Source organism: Rhinolophus sinicus, chromosome 2 (assembly GCF_057876585.1).
Source record: "Rhinolophus sinicus isolate RSI-liver-muscle chromosome 2, RSI-T2T, whole genome shotgun sequence".
Classification (NCBI taxonomy): domain Eukaryota; kingdom Metazoa; phylum Chordata; class Mammalia; order Chiroptera; family Rhinolophidae; genus Rhinolophus; species Rhinolophus sinicus.
In genome coordinates, this window is record NC_142502.1 from 190,555,034 (window position 1) to 190,571,729 (window position 16,696).

The following is a 16,696-nucleotide window of genomic DNA, read 5'->3' on the forward strand; positions in this document are numbered from 1 at the left end:
TGATAAATTGGTACAGCCAGGACGAGCCAATGACACTCCCTGTGACTCACAAATACGTTGACTCCGGGCCTTTCTGGAAGTGTTTTGTGGACGGTGTGGCAAATGAGTTCTCAGGAGTAAACTGCAAGCACAGTCACACCTCTAAGGCATCTTCTCTAATCTTCAACTTACGGCCTGGCAAACACTTAGAAAACAGGAAGTGTAACTTTAGGTGTCAGAGAAACATTGCGAATTGGTACAACTTTTAAAAAGCGCTCAGAGTTCTACATATCAGCCATTTACATTAAACTCATAGCAGCTTCACTCATGTCTCAGTTTTCTTAAGGTCAGAGTAAGTGATCACTTTCAGGCTTTAAACCTATCATTGGTCCCTCCAACCCAAGCCAGCAGCCAATCAGATAAATTAAGGCAGAAACACTAGGAGCTGCCAGCTGGCCTTGGGAGGGTCAGAGGCCCAATGGGTCCCCTCCTGCCCTGCTGGGACGGGGGCTGGAGCGCATTCTGTGAGAGGGAAGGTAGGGCGTAGGTGTGGAGCCGGGAGGGGCTGTCTTGACGCAGACACTGTCCTTCCTACCACTCTCTAGGAAGCTCCAGGACACGTTTTCCTGAGTGCGGCCTGGTCCTGGTCCACACCGCAGATGCCATCATCGCATGCAGCCCTGCTCTCTGATGCAGGTGGGCACTGGGGACATATTTCCTGATGACTGTCACGGGCAGCTCTGCACTCTGGACGGACTCTGCACAAGTGTGAACTCAGTGACGTCACCTGTTATTATCCGTCCTTCTGCTTACACGAAACAGAACCGGCTCCCTGGCCCACGCCCCTCAAATGGGCTTGGTGAGGCCCCTTGCTCCTGGCCTGGATTGTGCTCAGGCCCCCGAACGGGCCTCACTGTCTTGTCGTGCTCTGCCCCCCCACCTGACAAAAATGTAAAGACAAACCCAACAGTAATAAAGAAACAGCTGTTCTCCCCTTCTCAGAGGCCTCCTTCTACCAACGCCACTGCCCACGTGGAAGCCGTAAGGGACGCTGCCCCCAGGCTGGCCCCTCCGGGACCCACGCCCACTTCTAAGCACCTGCGGTCCCTCAGAGGCCCTGGTTTCATGGGCCCCTGGACCCCTGGCCCTGAAATGCGGCCCCGCTCTGCGGCTCAGGACGCCATCCCTCCAGGTTTGACCTGCCAGGTGGAGCTCAGAGGAGGCCGGTGCCCGGGCACTGCCCACTGCCTGCCACCACTGCTGTGCTGTCCTTGTCCCCATGCAGGACCTGAGTCCGGGAGGCCGGCAGTCCTCACGCTTGCTGCCGGGACACGGAGCAGGTGATGCTTCCGCTCTCACGCAGTGTGTCAACTCCGGACCTCCTGCCCGACACCCCTCCTGTCCAGCCCTCCAGCCTCCCCAGGGTTGCTTTTCAAAAAATTGTCGTCTGCGACAGCACCTCCCTGGCACTCGCAAACTGAACTGGCATTTTCACAGGACAATCTCTTGCAAAGAGCTTACAAAAAATACAAAGCAGAACCGAAAACAAAAAAGAAGAGATGGCTGTGAAAAACAGCCAGGCGGAGGGACAGGGCACCCCTGAGGACGCCCCTGGTCTCGGCCACCAGCTGCTCTCTGCAGACGTGGTCTCGGAAGCTCAGAGACTGACTGCCTGGTGCAGACCTGCACAGAAGCAGAGACTTGATTTTGCAACAAAAATTGTGAATTGGCTCCAAACGGCTGTAACCTGAAAACCTCAAGTGAGCAACGGGGTCTGTGGCACCGCCCGGGGCCGGGCAGGGAGGCCTAACTGTCCTGAGGCTGAAGTTGTCCTGGAACGACCAGTGCAGCACACACTGTTTTCGGCTAATGGAGGTGCTTTTCGGCATAATGTCACACACACCACACCTGCCCACAGAGATTTCTGATAGGATCTGCGTTTCCTGTCCCTTCCCGCTCCCCCCGACACCATACATGGCTCTCTCTGACAGTCAGCCAAACGGAAACTTACTGATGTGCTGTCGGCCGGGTCCACAGGGAGACTGGTGTTTGGCATAAAAGCCCATACAAACCCACGGTCGACCGTGGGTCAGAGTCCACTCTGGCTCTGTTGAAACTTATAGCAACGGGTAAAAAGAAAATGAGGGCTGGGCGTGATTCTTGGTCACTAGGAAATTCCCGCTGTCAGAGTGGCTTTACCTGGGCCCACTGAACTCACACTTGACCGCTGGCTGCAGTAGTTGAGTTCTGGACAACATGTTTGGACAAAGTTGACAACAGTGGACAGAAATGGGATGTGTCCATTTTCAAAGTGACTAGGTGTAAAATATGGGAGTATTTTTCCATGAGACTAGGTTTCCAGTTTATTAAATCATTGAAAGATAACAGTATCAAGCTTTACACTATGTGAATATGACCTGCTTCAGATAAAGCTCAAACAGCTTTGTGGACTCAGGGAAGGAGTCCCATCTTCCCGCAAAGGAAGCCCAGGTGCCAGCTCTGCCCCCCCGATTACATAGACAATGTTGGCAAAACTGAGGCTTGAACCCATGACGTCGGATTCCAGCTACGCTTCCTCCCGCACAGGTTTCTGTGGCCGTCCCAGATGACATGGGCTGCCATGCCCTGCTGTGCAAAACATACTCTTCTCTACTTTGAAAATGAGACGTTCTTTTGGCTGAAACACACGGTGATTGTGTTGCATTCCTGCTGTTGGAGAAACAGTTGTGGAGCAGCTGTAGCAGCGCTCTGCCCTGGGAGTGGGCATGCTGGCCATCAGCGTGTCTGTCCGTTGTCCCCCGAGGCAGCTGGCTGTGTGAGGTGGCACTTAGCACTGGTGACTCCAGGGCACAGCATGGTCCAGCAGGGCCAGGAAGCTGCTGGACACAGGAGCTCCTGAAGTGGGGGTCAGACATGCTGTGGGTATCACATGGTTTGGCAAAAGCATACGTCGTAAGGGGGGGACTTTGGGGTGACAGTAAGATAATGCCATGGTGCTCAATTGGATCTGCTTTCAATTATGCTGACTCTGTCCGTAGAATTATTCCAAGTATGAAAACGACCCAGTTGCCTTCAGCCTCAAAGAACAAACCTTGAGCCGGCCCGTTTTCCATTTCTAAAGGAATGAAAATATATTTGGCCTCCACTTATGCAGGTCGCCCAGATGTAACAAGTCTGTGAATCATGTAATTGTCAGCATATGGCAAATCTGAGACCCTCAGAACAAGGGGTTCTCTGCACATCCAGGCAGGGGCTCCAGGAAAGGGGGCAGCCATAGCATCTGACCCCAAATGTGGGTTGAAGGGAGGTATGGGTCTCTGCTGTGGTTGCTCCTTGGGCATCCAAAGTGAGAAAGCATGGACTTACAGTGCCCATGTGGTTCTCGGGAGGTCATTGAGATAGGTGTTTCCATCTGCAATGACCTATGTTAACAGGTATGAAAATTGCAACAGAACCCAAAGCAGAGTGAGTGGGGAGCACAGGGAGATTTGCGCTGGACTGTTTGCAGCCCAAACAAAGGCTGTATTTATTCCTGAACTCCCAAGCCGCTGATTCTAAGGGATGCATCTCTCTAGAAAGCATTTCCACACACTGTGCCCTGGTCGCTTATGCAGAGTGTGAATGTATATGGGCAATTCCTAGCAGCAAGATCTGCAGGGAAACTTTCATATTTTCTATTTGGCATTAATTTCCTACTTCCACATTTTTAAGGAGTCGTTTCTTATATAGAGAACTTTTAGAGGGTCAGAATGTACCCATCTGTGGGTTACAGAGTTTGACGAATCTGTGTGTGACTGTCCAGTGACCTCCTGTGTCCATACACTTGGAGGTGGCTCCCGCCGTCCTTGAACAGCTCTGAGCTGGCACGTGGCCTCTGCTGTCACCCTCGGGGCCTTATACACCTGTGAACAACTCTTTCGTGGCACTGCACCTCCATTTTGTCCCTCAAGTTTTGTTTCACTGCAAAGCAAAAATAATCCAGTTCTTTCAACAGTCTTCTATGGACAATATTCTGAGAACACTCATCAAACTTGTTTTTTAGTACATATTCCGGTTTTACACTTCTGTAACATGTTACCCACAATTTAGCAAAATGCCAGAGGTATAACCCGCCCTTCTTGCAGCGCTCTGAGATCAAATTGGAGGTGTCTGCGGCTGACTCATGGTCAGACGAACTGTCCTAACATCGCGCTACCATCCCGGACGTGATCGGCTCGCTGGCTACTCGCCAGGCTCTCCGTGTCCCCTGTACTCACACTCACCCCGTGATTCACTTGCCCTCATAGGGACTGCAGATTCCACAGTGAAGTGACTCTCCCGGTCTATCTCTCAAGTTCTCCGTCGCACTCAGAGAGAACTGAAGCCCGGTGGGAGTGACCCTGCTTCCTCCAGGGAGTTCTCAGAAGTCACCTGTGTGCAAGATCAACGCCAAGGTCATTAGTCCCTGATCTGATCTCATGTGAAGTCCTGACACTCAATAGGAAGAAGTGATGTGAACACACCCAAGCTGGCAGGCTCTTTCAGGTTTCTTCTGGAAATGCCAGTCTCCACACAGCCTGTGAAACCTGAGCAGGGCTGGAAGGGGGTAAGTGAGGACTCGCTGCCTCCCATCAGGCGTCCCGGCAGGCCCGCCACGGGAAGGAAAAATGCTCCAGAAAGGGCGCGCGCGTCTGAATTGGTGAATGTTTGCTCCTTCATCACAAACTCCTCTTCTCCCCGACCGCCCTCGCTTTCATTCTCCCCAGCACCTTTGTGAATTAAGAGCTCAGCTGTAGTCCTGTTCCTCCACGTCACCTTCCTACATTTTGAAACCTCTCTGCTCTATTGTGACATTACACCTTTTATATTCTCCTACATATGTTACCAAGAAATCATCTCTAAAATCTTTCATTTACCTACATTTTCTACTTTTCCTAATTACAGTTTATTAATTGTGCCTTTGAGAAGTTCTCTTTAAGGAAAAGCTGTTTATCTTGTGACATGCTATCTTAATCTCCCTGAGGGACAGGACTAAACCTTGCCACTCATGTGTCCTCAGCTGAGGCCTCCAAGATTGTTCTAGAATGAAAAGCCAGTGAGGACCAGGAGATCACCCATCAGCCAGCGTGTGTGCAGTTTCCTGGGAGCCCCTGCACTATTTCACACCCTCATCTTCAGGGAGAACATGAGAGCTGGGAAAGAGAGAAGAAAGTGGTCAAGCCCTGAATTGCTCTGCCACGTGCTCCATAGCCTGTATGTGCTGCTGCGACAGGAGAGCCGAGGGGACCCAGTGGGTTAGGGTCCGCCAGCAGCGCCCTTTCCCTCTGTTGTAAACATGTGGTTGCAGGTATTTCTTTCACTGCTCGGAAGTTTGAGGACTGCTGCTGCAAACAGACCCTGCTGGTGCTGCTGGTGCAAACCTCTGGTGCAGAAGACTCCGCAGGGTTCCTGAAGCAGAAGCCAGTACCACCTGACTTGAGATGGAACCCCTTCGGCCACGGGAAGTGGCCTTATTTTTGTTGTTGGGATTGAAGCGCATATGTAAAAAGGAAAATAAAAATAGTTTGCTGAACTGGGCCAGGCACTCAGCTGCAGACACACCGCGATCTTGGAACCCAGTGTCCTAGAGAAGGTGCACGGCCTTCTGAGACTCGCGTCCACTACGGGCAGCTGCAGTGCTGGTGGCCCAGGTGATGTCCTCAGCTCACCTCCAGACCCCGCTGGGCTGGTGTGGGACAGGTCACTGTGCCCAGCCGCTGAGAAGCAGCTCGGCCACCTGGGCAGAGGTCGCAGATGAAGCGCGGATCCCAGCGCTCTGTGAGCCTCTGGTGGGCGTGGGGCGGGGAGCGCTCTCCTCGTGGGCCTCCTGCCAGTGCCTGCCCGCAGCCTGCCTCAGGCCACAAAGGAAAAGCCCGTCGCCCGACCTCGGCCTGGCCTTTGTCCCACGGCCGTCTCCCGGCCAGAGGCCGGTCTCCTCCGGACGGCGGCCGGCAGGCCCGCCCAGTCCTCGCACTGACCGCAGCTCCGTCTCACCACAGGCCACACACGCGTGCCCGTGGTGACAATGTCACGCCCACGCGCCGCTGCCTGCGGAGGGAGGCCCGGCTCCTGCCCGCACTAAGGCCCTGCACTGCGCGGCCCCTGACCACGGCCACCTGCGTGTTGCTCCTGCCAGCGGGCACGTGACGGCTCTCACGCGCTCCACCTTGTACTAAGCATTGCGCGCCCGCACGAAGGTATTGCCCGAATCGCCTCCATTCAGTAGGCCTACTATGAGCTGCACTTTATCAGCGAGAAAAGCCCGGAGCCGGTGCCACATACGTACGTGAGGACAAGCGGCAGGTCCCTGATGGGGGCGCCCACCGCTGCTGGGGCCCCTCGGGCGGGATAGGCCTGAGCGCATCCAGATCCCAGGTTGGCGCAGGTGCACTTCCCCGCCAGCCTGGCCTCGCTCTCCCAGGAAGACGTCAGTTCCGGTTTCCCACGTAACTTGCAGGACACGGTCAGAGTACATGGGTCAGACCCCTGACCACCCAGAAGTCGGTGAGAGCGGCAGCGATTTGACATTCATCTGGGAGTGTGCTGTTAACAATTGATAGAGGATTCCCTGAAAGAAAAATAAAAGAGAGAGGCATTGTTAAAAGAAATAAAAGGGACAAAATAAACACAGGAAAACACAAAAACACTGAAATAATCCAAAAGAAGGCAGGGAAGGCAGAACAAGAAAAGAGATGAGACAAACAGAAGACAAATAGCCAGATGGGATGTAAACTCAGCCATATCAGTAACTAAATTATATGTAAATAAACTAAGTACTATCATTAAAAAACACAGACTGTCAAAGTCAATAAAAAAAACAAACCCCACCTGCATTTAAAAAAAAAGAGACACACTTTTAATATAAAGACACAAATGGGTCAAAGGAAAAATATATATTTTACAAATGCTAATAAGACATTGTAGTAAGTATATTAAAAGCATATAAGAGAGACTACAACAAAAACAAATATTACCACTGGTATAAAGGACATTTCATAATAATGAGTCAATTTGTTAAGAAAACATAATAATCATAAGCATGTGTGCACCTTATACAAAACTAGAAAATGTGAGAAGTAGAACTTGATTGAGTTAAGAAGATAAATACACAAATTCACTATTTGAATTAAAGATTCTGTCACTCATAGCTCAGTAATTGAGAGAACAATTACATAAAAGAATCACTAGGGATACAAAAAACTTGAACAATACACTCAACCAATTTGGCATAATTAACATTTATAGAATATTACAATAAAAAATTCAGAAACACATTTTTCAATTGTGTGTGAAACACTCATTAAGGTGCATTATATAAGCATGCTATTAAACAAGTCTCAATAAATGTCAAGTGATTCAATTCATAGATAAAATTTATAGCTTCTCTCATCCCATAAGGTTTTTCTAAAGAGCTTGAGTTAATCAAAACACACTGAAAAAATCAATCGGGAAAACAAAAAGTGTGAAAATATTCTTATACATATATTTGTTAAGAAAAACTCCTTCAGACTGTATAAAGAGTCACAACTTGACAATAAAGACACAAGTTAATTAAAACAGGACAAAAGATTTGAACAAACTCTTCAAACAAGAAGATACAAATGACCAATCACCACATTAAAAATGCTTAACATTCTGAATCATTGAGAAACACAAACCATAATCTGGGAGGAATATTCACAAAAATATAACTGCCACAGTACCCGTATCCATAATGTATAAACAATTCTTACAGATCAATAAACAACCCAATAAAGTACTTGGATAGACACTTTACAAAAGAAGAGATACAAATAACCTGCAAATACATGAAAATTTATACAACATCCTTGGTCACTGAGGAAATGCAAATTAAAATTATAATGAGAGAATGCATCACACTGCACCGTAATTCTATTTCATCCTGTTTTCACAGTTAGGTATATTTTTTAACCATTTCATAGTTAAACATATTTGTAACTATGTACTATCATGAGTCTGTCAGTATGTCAACTGAGCTGTAATTGAAAAATCCATTTCTCCCCAGTTTGAATTCTAAACATTCTCAGTGACATATAATACAAGATACTAGAAACTATATAACTATGTCTCAGATGAGAGAGAGAGAGAGAGAGAGAGATTTGGAGACGTCAGAAAGGATGAGGAAGCTCAAAGTGAGAGTGCTGAGCAGCAGTTGAATCCAAAATTGACTATGAGGTTATCAGAAGCAAATCTACACTGGGATTCTAATCCAGAGAGGGGAATATAGGCTTCACACCCACGGACCTGAAATTGAGTTAACCACCACAGAGCTGTATTCAGAGAGGACTACTACAGCAATAAAATTGACATTAGAGAAACTCCATCATCCTGGGGGAGTGTTACAGCCATAAGCTTCAGGTTCTAGATGGAAATATGATCAAAGAACGTCTTTCGAATTCTACAACTGCACCACATGTCAGAGTAGAATCCAGGGTCACATTGTCAATATGAATCTTACATGAAAAGCCAAAATATATTATACAAACTAGTAAAGAGTTTGTTCAACCAATAGGATTCCAGCAAATTCAAATGTAAAATACCTGTAGGCATACTTTTATAAACACAAGAGCCTAGGACTCAACAAGGATAAACTCACAATGAATTTATCATAATAAAAATTAACTACAAAGATCAGAAGGAAATGACCCCCAAGAAAGAGATACATCCAATGAAATAATAAGGTGAATTTTCCCCCTAATTCTAGAAATGCTACAACAACCTGAAAGAAACTTAAACATAAGGATAAGAAGGATTCTAAGAGATTTAAAGGAATAGAATTTCCATAGCATAAATAAGTGATCATAACAAGAAAGATATTTTAGAAAAAATATATACTCATTTCTATAAAAATTGAAAGGAAAATATAAACTTTATTCTAGACATCACCAAAAAAGAAAATTAAATAATTTGGAAGGAAGCTATGAGGAGATTTTTCAGAACATAAAACAGAGAGACAGAGGACAGGAATGTGAAAGACAAGTTAAGAGATATTGAGTATACAATAATAAGCTCTGTATCATGAAATAGGAATTTAGGAAGAGAATAGTGAATGGGAGGTAATGAGTGCAGATTTTTCAGAATGAGAAATACATGTTAAAGGATGATGCAAAGTCCTGAGTAGCATTATAGAAAAACAAATCTATACCTAAGAATAGAACATTTCAGAATATCCAAGTGAAAATTGTAAATGGAACCAGAGAATAAAGACAGATTATTTATGAAGAAATGATAGGCTGACAGTAGAATTCTTATTAACAGTAGCAGAGACCAGAAGGCAATGTAATAATACCTTGTAAGTCATGAAAGAAAGAAAACGTCACCCCACTACTCTATGCCAACTAAGTTATCATTCAAGAGTGATTGTAAAAGTCAGACAAAGAAAGACGAATATCATATGATCTCATTTACATGTGGAATCTAAAGAACAGAATAAACAAATAAAACAGAAACAGACCCATAGATGCAGAGAACAAACTGATGGTTGCCAGATGGGAGGGGTTTTGGGGGATGGGTGAGAAGGTGAAGGGAATAGGAAGGACAAATTGGTCGTCACAAAGTAATGGCGAGGATGTGAAATACAGTAGGAGAAATACAATCAGTAATGTTGTAAAGACTATGTAGAGTGTCATATGGGAACTAGATTTATGGGGGGATTACTTCCAATAAATTATATAAATGCCTAACCATTGTGCTGTGTACCTGAAACTAATATAAAATAATATTGCATGTCAACTATAACATATGTAATCAATATTATATTATTATTATATTGAACATTAATCTGTATATGTAATGTAAAGTACCGCATAGGGAATACAATCAATGGTGTTGTGATAGCTATGCATGGTGTCAGATGGGTGGTAGACTTGTTGGGGTTATCACTTTGTGCGGGGTGTAAATGTCTAGTCATTATGTTGTTTTGTACACTTGAAACTAATAATAAAAAAATCAATAATGTTTAAAAAAAGTGATTGTAATATGAACACATTTGTAGACAGTTAATTTGGCACTCCATAATGACCTCTCAAAGAACTATAAAAGGATGTACTTCAAGAAAGATTGACCACCAAGAATATGCAAAGGGGAAAGGACAGTTTCTTCAATAAGTGGTGTTGGGAAAACTGGATGTTCACGTGCAAAATAATAAGATTGCATCTTGCATCACACACAAAATCAACTCAAAGTGTACTAAAGACTTCAAACCTGAAACTCCTAGAAGACAACATAATGGAAAAGCCCTTTGACCTTGGTCTTGGAAATAATTTTTGGATATAGCACCCAAAGCACAGGCAACAAAAGCAAAAATAAACAAGTGGGACCACATCAAACTGAAAGGCTTCTGCACAGCAAAGGAAACGTATCAACACAATGAAAAGCAACCTATTAAATGAGAAAAGATACTTGCAAACCGTATAACTTATAAGGTGTTAACATCCAAAATATAGAAGAAACTCTTACAACTCAATAGCAAAAACAAAAAACAAACAAACAAACAAAAAACTAATAAATAATTTTAAAAATGGGCAGAGGATCTGAGTAGACATTGTTCCAAAGAAGACATAGAGTCGCCAACAGGTACATTAAAAGAGGCTCAAGGTCACTACTCATCAGGGAAATGCAAATCAGAACCACAATGAGATACCACCTCACACCTGTCAGAATGGCCATCATCAAAAAGACAAAAGATACTTATTGGTGAGGATGTGGTGAAAAAGGAACCCTTGTGCACTGTTGGTGGGATTGTGAAATGGTGCAACCACTATGGAAAACAGGACGGAGGGTACTCAAAAAATTAAAACTCGAATTATCATACGACCCAGCAATCTCACTTCTGGGTATTTATACTAAGAAAGCAAAAACACTAATTTGAAAAGACATATGCACCCCTATGTTCATTGCAACATTATTCACAATAGCCAAGATATGGAAACAACCCAAGTGTCCTGCAACAAATTAATGGATAAAGAAAACGTGACAGTTTTACAAGCTCAGTGGTGGAAACAGACAGTATGAAAATATTCTATTTTGTTAGATATTAGTGATGAATGAATATTAATCAATACATTAAAATCTAAACATGTGAACATAATAGATTATTCCATTTAATTCTCCACTGATTTTAAATTCTAATTTCTAAATATATTCTTTGCCCATTTCCCTGCCTTCAAATCTCCAAAGTAACACTGCTATTTTTCTCTCTGTCAATTTCCTGTCTCATTGTTTCCCTATCGACTGACTGTTCTGTGCGTCTCTGAGGGAACTGCCTGCGTTTTGACTCATTAAGATGTCTTCATTACGCCAGCCCCTTGCACAACCAAATCCCCAAAGAGGTGACTGCCAGGAGGTCACCTCCACTGATTTTAACTAAGGCTCCTGAAAACTATGTTTGAATTATGAATTGCTTATTTAAAAAACCCCTCATGGAAAAAGAATTTTAGAAACTATCAATTTAAAATGCAGATTAAACACTTTTTATAATTCATATTTTCCTCAGCTTCTAAACTGCTGCCTCATAAGTAGCCCACAAAAAGAGGAAATATTGCCATTGGTGACAAGATGGCTGGACCTTGAGGGTATTATACTAAGTGAAATAAGACTGAAAAGGATAAAAACCATATGATTTTGCTCATATGTACACTATAAAACTAAAAAAAGAAAGACGTGAACAAATAAAATAAAAACAAACTCATAGACACAGATAACAAAATAGTGGTTACCAGAGTGAAGGGAAGACAAAATGGGTAAAGGGGCTTAAATAAATATATGGTTATGGATGGAAACTAGACTTTGGGTGGTGAGCAGACAATAGCATATAGATATATCAAATTATAATTTGTACATCTGAAACTTATATTATGTTATTAACCAGTATTACTTCAGTCAAAAAAAAAAAAGGAAAAATTATTACCCTCCCTGCCAAAAATATAACTTGGCAGATAAATTGATTTTCCTATTTTAGTTTAAGAATTTATTTTCTAAAAAGCAATCCATACAATAAAATTAATGTGGGGAAATCTTTTCAAGTTACAATGAGACTGTAATTCTACGTGCTGTGCCTTTTTATTCCAAATGATAGTTTTTTCTGCACTGGTTAGTTTATAAAATTTCTGCGGATGCTGACTCTGCAGAGGCATCCCAGAAAGCCTGCTTCTACAGTATAACAAGATTGACAATGTTAAAAGCCATGATCTAGAGAAAGAGGATGACCCTGTGATATTTGGGTAGAGACACCCCTCATGCTCTTCAGATTTACAGTTTTCAGTTTCAGCCTAAAGGGTGTTTCATTTTCAGCATCCACCTGCATAAATAATTCATTCTCTTTAAATATGCTGAATACGTAGCGACCGAGCAGTTGACAGTTCGGGAGGAAGGAGACGAGCATGCAAGTTCTGAAGAGGTCGCATTCCCTGTGACCATTGTCTCTGAGGATCTGTGTGGTGTGGAATGAGATCTAAGTCAACTAAAAGGTTTCCTTGACATCTCAGAAAATTTCAAAATAATGCTTCTTTTGTGTGAAGTTAAATAGAAACGGAATTTATAAATGGGATGTTTAGAATTTTACCAGAGTTTTATCCTGCTTTATGTAAGCCCGGAAAAGTGCCACACATGACAGACATACTATGTATATAGATAATTTAAATACAGTCCAGTTTCTTAAAGTCAATAACTTTGTATGGTTTAATGTAAATTAAATATGTATGTGATTTGTTAATTCCACATTTTCAAATTCTTCAGAAAGAGAACACGTGCTCCCAGAAGTGGTGAGTATGAAGGTGGTGCAGTGGCTGTGGACGGACGATATTAACTCTTAGCAATCACTCCTTTCTCAGGCTGGGGCCTGTTCTGTTTACACAGATAACAGTGCAAGTCCAGTAACTTGGCTAGTCTGCTCTTAAACAAAATTCCCAGTGTTTACTAGGAAGTAAAGCCAGGCAAAGAACCCAGCACTTCCCAGTGGCACCAGCCCTCCTCCCAGCTGACCTTCTATCTAGGTGTTCCGGTTCAGAGCTCAGAGCATGAGCCCAAAGTACTGTTCAGAAGCAGAGTCAGAGAACAAGACAGAGCTTAAAGAGCCAGAGTAGCTGAACCAGTGAGTAAGTACTTTTCATGCAATAGGATAGTTTCCTGGGTGTTGTACCTTCTGTCTTAGTGGTCAGGCTTCTCAGTACACAATGACACGAACTAAATACATATGATAAGTGTGTGCATTTAAAATCCACTCCAAAAAGAATTGTGCAACGTTTTCTTTTCCAAGAACCTACATTTTTTTCATGTACTGGCTTTTGTTAAAACCAGACTATACATGTGTGCTAGAGGGAAGGAGCTTGGGAGAAGCAGTCAGAAAGAGAGACCTGGCATGTCCAGGGCCCTGCAAACCCCTGTGGGGCGGAGTGCTGCTGCCAAGCAGAGGCCACAGACACTCACACAGCTGGCCGGCCGCCGTCAATGATGCCAACGGGCCACGGGTGCCCGCCAGCCATCTCGTGAGCCCCCTTCCTCCGTCCATCACCTGCGCTTCCCAAGGTCGAGCTTGGCTGTGTAAGGCTGAGGACTATCAGAAGAAGCAATCACATAACAAGCCACAGAACTCCATGAGTCTCCACAACAAAATATTTAGTGTTAATTATTTCTCAAAAAACCACTTAGTTTGAGTGAAATGTCTTGAAGTTTTGTAAGGTCTAGCAATGAGCATTTTACTTAATCTGTTCTATTCTTTGGTCATTTTTGGAACATTTTGGAAGAAGTAGAATTAATAAATAAACCAGGAAAACAGTGCCTATCTGCTAGCACCACCCACACAGATAAACGGACTTGCTTGGCCATGTGACACCCAGGTGCCAGAGGGGACACCACACAGCAAAACACACGTGCTGGCCTTAAGTAGCAAGATGAAAACAACTTGGTCGTCCTCTTTGACTTGTTACTGAAACAAGAAATATTCAAAATGTGAAAAGGAAATTTGAAACCATTGTTCCATCTAAGAACATAAATACATAAGTAAGGCCATGATTTACACTTGACAGGTAGCCAGCTCCTACCCCCACCTCCTGAAAAGCTCTTCTGTTGTCAGACTGAGTCCCTGATAGCTAAAGCATGTGGCATCTCTTTTTTAGCCAACAACAAGGGACATACGCTTTCTGAGGCCTGTGTGCCTTGCAGTAGTACTATTCATCTCTTGTCAGAAGAGCAGCTGAGACAGGAGTATTTTAGCTGGGACCTTCAGGAAGGGCTAACCATTCATTTCTCTAGGTTCTTTGGGTTCAATCTGATATCAACTTAAATCATCAGAAAGAAACTTACTTTGATGGCATTAATTTGGCTTCCTGCAGAAATGTTGTCACCAAATTGCAATTCAACATGTGCTTTTAGATTTGAGGGTCATAATAAGAAATGGCTCTCCAAAGGGCATTTGTACATCTGCTGAGCAACTGTCAAAGAAGCCTCTTCTGTGTCCCTCCACACTGGGCACCCTAGAATTCAGGCCCAGCAAGGAGTTTCACCCTTTTAAAAATGATCGTGCTTCCTCAAATTGCTGGTTCTCCTCTCTCCCTCTCCCCCCCTCCCTTTCCCTTCTCTCTTTCTCCCTCTCCTTCCCCCTCTCTCTCATTCCTGCATTCACCCATTCATCTAACCTACATATTCATTGGAGTGCCCATTACACAGGATCAGGGGCTCCCCAAGGACGGAGGGCTGTGGAGTGGGAGATGCCCCATGCCTCCCAGGAGCTCATTGCCCAGGGGGAGAGGAAGTGTCAGAAAACTGCAATGCTTTGAGTCCTTCACTGACTCTGTGACTCTAGGTGAAGAAAAATATTTTTAAATCAGAAGATATAAGAAAACCTGAGTGATTTGGCCAGATGGAGCAGAAGGACAGCGAGCACAGCAGTTACAGGGGACGTCCAGTCGTGGGGCTACAGCATGAGTCTGTGACCCTGGAAGATGCTGTGGACATGCTCAGAAGTCAGAACTGTCCTAAAGTGAATGAGGTGTTACTGCACGGACTCACAGGGAGAAGGATCTGATTGAATAGCGTGTAGAATGACAGCTATGGCGTCAAATACAAAGGAGGAAAACTGGGGGCAGAAGACTGTTTAGCTGGGTATTAGAATGATCCAGACAAAGGAAAATAAAGGCCCCAAATACAAAATCTTAAGGACATTTACTTTTCCTTCACACCGACTATACCATTCCTGCCTTCTGAGTAACATCTTTTGCCATCTTCACATTTCCTTTAACTTTTCTCTCTTATTTTAACTGTTTATACAGAGGACGTTTAAAAATGTATATACATTTTAAGAAAGGAAAACTGTATTAAGATTGTAATACTCAATATATACCGATAACAAAAGATGAATACAAGTCACGTTTGATTTCTGCAATTACAAGAGGTGCTCAAAGTGGTTCCCATCAGCGTCCAGACACTTCTGATTATGGAAAACTACTGCTTGGACAATGCTGACCAAAGTGTCCACTTGTGTACATTTTTTTTGGCACCCTCGGTACACACACACACACACACACACACATTCATATTATATATATTTTAAATGTAAACCACTACCAATATGTTTTTGGAAATAGGTGTGATGCAATTAATGAATTTTTATATTAAAAATACTTTCTTTTCCCCTTAATATGACAATAGTTTTCTGGAACAAGCTATTGGAAGAGCACTGGGTTTATAATGGAACTAAAATCAGATGAGAATTGATTCTGGCATCTCTTCAAGCATGTCTCAAAATACTCACATATAATCAAAGACAATGAAATTAGCACTGTTCACACAAGACCCATTTCAGAGACCACATGATGTAGAATTTTAATTTACATTACTTATGAGGCTCTAGAATTTCACCATAATATTACTGTGATATGTTCTTTGAGTTGAACCAAAGATTGGATATGAAAACAAGCTTCAATTATTCAGAAGGAAACAGATATTAAGCTAGAACTTACATTCCGGCCCTGATGTGTGGCAGGATACTCTCCTTACTGCTACCTTCCTTTTGTTTCTTCGTGTCTTCCTCACAGAAGGAGGTGACGGTCCCGGTGGGTGTGTGGCGGGTGTGTCAGAGCCGGAGTTCCCACGCTCTGAGCCCCGCTCAGGCCCAGAGCAGCCCACCCTCCGCTCCCCTCCACCCACCTCCAGGGGTGGTCAGAGGGCAGACTCATCACACCCTTTGCGTTCTCTCTCCAAAGAGCCATTTCTGCTTTTAAAAATAGGAACAAGGCGGGAGTTAGTTTCCAGAAAATGCTTTTTTGGACATCTTCCCAGCATAGAGCATTTTCCCTCTCTTATTCTCTAGAGCCTTTCTAGCCATGTAGAAGCTTCCAGGAAGAGTTGACCCAGTGCATAATGAGTGTCAGTGTTGGATTAAATGGTGTGAGACGAAACATGACTGGATGTTCCGCTGCCTGGAACTCCCCGGCGTCACCCCCACCCCAGCAGTTCGCCCCTAGCCCCTGCCCTGCTCACGGGCGTCTGTCTCCCCACAGTGCAGACTCGCGTGGTGAGCAGGGAAGAGGCTCACTCCTCCAGGCAGAAGGGCCTGTTCCAGGGATGACGAGCCGTCTTCTCTTTTCCTGTTTTATTGAGACATAACGGACAGACACACAGCACTGGGTGAATTTGAGGTGACCGGCCCGAGGCTTGGACTGACAGATATTGTGAAATGACC

At 44.1% G+C, this 16,696-nt stretch overlaps 1 long non-coding RNA gene across 1 annotated transcript; it reads right to left on the reverse strand.

Annotated features, from left to right (window-relative positions):
- Window positions 1-1,009: 1,009 nt before the first annotated feature.
- Window positions 1,010-16,196, reverse strand: LOC148758983 (uncharacterized). Its single transcript, XR_016019895.1, has 3 exons — window positions 15,975-16,196; window positions 6,284-6,565; window positions 1,010-4,389 (listed from the first exon to the last, which is right to left on the reverse strand). It is a non-coding gene; the product is annotated as an uncharacterized LOC148758983 (long non-coding RNA).
- Between the last annotated feature and the right edge of the window lie 500 nt (window positions 16,197-16,696).